The sequence below is a fragment of the Ornithodoros turicata genome, chromosome 7 (genome assembly GCF_037126465.1).
Source record: "Ornithodoros turicata isolate Travis chromosome 7, ASM3712646v1, whole genome shotgun sequence".
NCBI lineage: Eukaryota > Metazoa > Arthropoda > Arachnida > Ixodida > Argasidae > Ornithodoros > Ornithodoros turicata.
The window spans coordinates 2,487,722-2,491,526 of NC_088207.1; the positions used below are offsets into that span (position 1 = coordinate 2,487,722).

The window sequence follows — 3,805 nt, forward strand, 5'->3', positions numbered from 1 at the left end:
GTGAGGATGTCGCTCGTGTCAATACACGGATGAGTTACATTTTGAAAGAACAGGGTGCTTATGGAGGTTTTGAATCATGTTATGTTGTGTGTTGTGCTGTCTATCTGCTTTTGTATGTTGCGCTCTATATAATTTCGCTTTAAATTTCTTTCACAATTTACAGAGGGATGTGGTAAGAGCGAAGTTCGACGAACATGTCATGATCATAGGAAGGGAGTTGCCTCAGGACAAAAGCAGGCTTCTGTCCTGAGGCAACTCCCTTCCTAAATTTCTACCGGTTCGCTGGATTTCTACCCATCTATGTCATGATCATGTCTTTTGTACTCATTTAATTGTTGCCAAAGGGGCCCATGAGAGATGGATTATACCCAACGACGGCAGGTGGCTGGTCATATGAAGATGGCGCTTTGCTACTCGACGTCAAGGCGTCATCGCGGGCCCAGCGATCCCGTCGGGAGACACACGAGAACATAGAGGTGCGAAGTAGGAAACCCACTTCTACGGGCTGCCATTGTTGCAAGGACGCTGCGGACGATAGAGGCTCTCTTGGTATGTGGCGGCGGCGGTAACTCAGGGAACTGGCATGGGCCTGATGCACTGAAGTTTCGCTCGGCGACCGCAGCGCGAACTCCCTCCTCATGTGAAGCGCCCCCTTTCTAAACGGTCGCGTCCGGTGCGTCCTCTGCCTTCGCTGAGCGCGGATGTTATCCCTTTTGTGGAAATCATTGTGCCACGATTTTTCAGAGCCGCAGTTTAGGCGATGCATAGAAACAAACACGCACAACAGGATCCTCAACTTGCGGCAGGCCCCAGGCAACTTGAGGCTTGTGTTGTGCTTGTCTGTTTCCATGTTCCAACCTCAGAACCTAAGTTGAGTCATTTACAACCATAGTTTTTGGCGCTCTACGGTCTCAGTCGCTTTTGCGCCAAAAACCTCCAATTATCATCATTGTTGTAATTGTAGACTGACTGACTGACGACTGTTCAAGATGAACGAGGCAGGTTTAATGAGATAGGAACGAATGTGTGCGTGAGCGCATGCACTAGTGCGCATGCTCCTTAAAAGGGGCGTTGGTTGTCGGCTTCTTCCAACACCCCCTCTCGACAATCAGCCCTAAAAGACGCTCATACGGTCCCTGAGCCCCTCGAACCGTGGTTTCGGAAGAGGTTTGGTAAAGATGTCCGCGACCATGTCGCTGGTTTGACAGTACTGGAGTTTGACAACCTTTCTCTCAACTAAGTCTCTCAGGTGGTGGTGCCGTACGTCGATGTGCTTGGTCCGTGCGCTGACGCCCTCACTGATCTAGAGCTTGACGCAGCCCTGGTTGTCTTCATACATACAGGTCGGCTCGTCGTCCCTATAACCGAAGTCAGCTAGCAGCTGTCGAAGCCACAGCACCTCCTGTGAAGCGTGTGCGGCCGACACGTATTCTGCTTCCGTGGAGGAAACAGCTACCGAAGTCTGTTTCTGGTTGACTTCCTGTCGGTGACGTCTCCTGTCCAGTCTGCACCTGCGTAACAGACAAGCCTTGCTTTCGACTCCCCTGAGAGCCGCAACTCGTAATCGACGGTTTGCTTAAGGTATCGAAATACCTTCTTGACTGCAGTCCAGTCACAGTGGCGTGGGTGGCTAACACGCTGGCAAAGGTAACCCATGGCGCAGGCTATGTCGGGGCGTGTTGTCGTGCTCAGGTATAGCAGCTCTCCGACCGCTTGACGATAGTGGTCCTTATCTGGTAGCAGCTCATCACCCAAGAGCTTCGGGTAGTCTGTATTTATGGGAATGACGCTCCCCTTGGCGTCATCAAGCCGGTACTTTGCTAATAGTGTGGTGATTGATGTATTGTTTCTGTAAAGGTTGGTCACAGTATTCTGCCACTGCTGTCAACTCCGCACCTGTTTCTGCAAGTAAGATGAACGCTATGCAACACCATGCAGCTATTGACAAGTTACAGTAATGTTCAGAAACAAACACCTACACTACCTACCATACTAATACCTTTACACTAGTGCTACATTTGCAGTACATGGGGCCTTGTCTTAGTATAATGGTCATCCTTGTTTTATCCGAAGGTCAATCCAGGTCGTCCTCATGCTGCAGCGACACAGTGCCTTTGCCTGGAGGTATATCGCTTTGCTTATAGTACATACTGTTTTATATCGTCATATTGTGACCCATTTCATTTCTCCAGAGCACCAACAGTGTCGCCCCTTCAGTACACGTGATTCACTACGCGAAGATAGGCAATGTATGTGAGAGAGTAGGAGAGTAGTGTACAAACTGCACAGTAGGATTTATGAAAGGGCACTTTGCATTGACTAGTACGGACGGTTTATTGTAGGTAGCCCCCTGGCTCCATCACGCAGCTTGATGCGTGCGGCTGAACTCAACAAAGGTAGCTAGAGCAACTGAGTAGCATGATAAGCAATGTTTAAAAAAAAAACTGGATTTCATGAAAACAAATAAACAAACAAGCAACATACTGCAAATTGCTACTAGAGTTATATACACCATTTCCTTGCCATAATAGAGCTTTTGACACTGACCCTGTGCATGAATTTTCTCGTCTTGGGAATGTGTATGTGTTATGGGACCTGGGCAGCTATGAGTAGCTACAAAAATTATGCAATTGCTAAGATACCAGGTCCAGCACCACTTGCTTCCGAGAGAGGCTTCGAAGCAGGTACATGTGAATTTTCATTGTGCAACAATAAACATAGCTATGGACTGGCTCCTCATGCGAGAATATTTGAGCATCTCTTGTCATGCATCTTGCAGTCTGTTATGTCTCACCCAATGGAAGTTACTCTAGCTTTTGCTCTGCGTTCGGTACTATTCCTGATACACATGAAATTTCACAGGTGCATCACTGAGGCGCGCTCATGCAGCTCCTGGTCACGCTATGCCAGAACACGGTATGTGGTTAATGTGAAAGATCACGAAAATTACGGCGCTGAAGTTTCTCTTGTGCATTTCACATAATCTTTTGTTTTCAGAATTGCAACTCCAGGTCTTACGAAGCCTAAATGTTATACGTCTGGCCGTACAACAACAAAGTGATTTGCTATCACAACTGACGCCGCCTTCAAGGGACCCTGTCGGTGATGTTCAGCAGCTTGTCGCACAACCATTCAGTCGTATTGAAGACTTCGAGCAGTTTGAGAGCACATTAACCCCCGCCCTGGAGAAACAATTTGTAAATTTTGGTCACCATTTCAATTATGCCTGCACTCGACACTTCACAATGGTAAATACAACGCTCTTGAATAATCCAGGTGCAAGAGCTGACACTCCTAGGTGGAGCTACACCTAAGGCCGCCGTTAAGCGGATCCTGGAATACGTCATGACCGACCAGGTCGCGGAAAAATACAGCTGGGAAGGACGTAAGGGGAAGAATGTGTTCCGCGACCTTCGTCTACCTAACATTATGATGCGTAAGTGTGTCATGTTACATGCAAGAGTGTGCTGATAGCTAAAAATGTGTTAACGTTTTCAGGTGCTGTTCACGCGCAAAAACAGCTGTCAAAGTGCACGAACTACGACCTAGAAAAGGCTACAAAGGACTGGCTTCGTCACTCAGCCGACAGACTCAAGCGGGTTGCGGATTGAACCTTCACCGTGCCACACACAGCACGCGACACAGTGCTTTAAACGTAAGCTTTTACTGCATTTTCTGCTTCCTCGTTTCATTCATGCCAGTTAACACTGTGCTACAGTTATGCTTATATTATCTCATGCTCAGTACGTCCCTCCGCTCTCATCTGAAACGGTACTTAGCAATCACGTAGCAAGTCATGGTACAG

The 3,805-nt window shown here is 47.9% G+C and overlaps 1 long non-coding RNA gene across 1 annotated transcript; it reads left to right on the plus strand.

Moving 5' to 3' along the window:
- Positions 1-1,857: 1,857 nt before the first annotated feature.
- Positions 1,858-2,362, plus strand: LOC135399450 (uncharacterized). The gene is made up of 4 exons (XR_010424271.1): positions 1,858-1,908; positions 2,074-2,124; positions 2,193-2,249; positions 2,343-2,362. It is a non-coding gene; the product is annotated as an uncharacterized LOC135399450 (long non-coding RNA).
- The last annotated feature ends 1,443 nt before the right edge of the window (positions 2,363-3,805 follow it).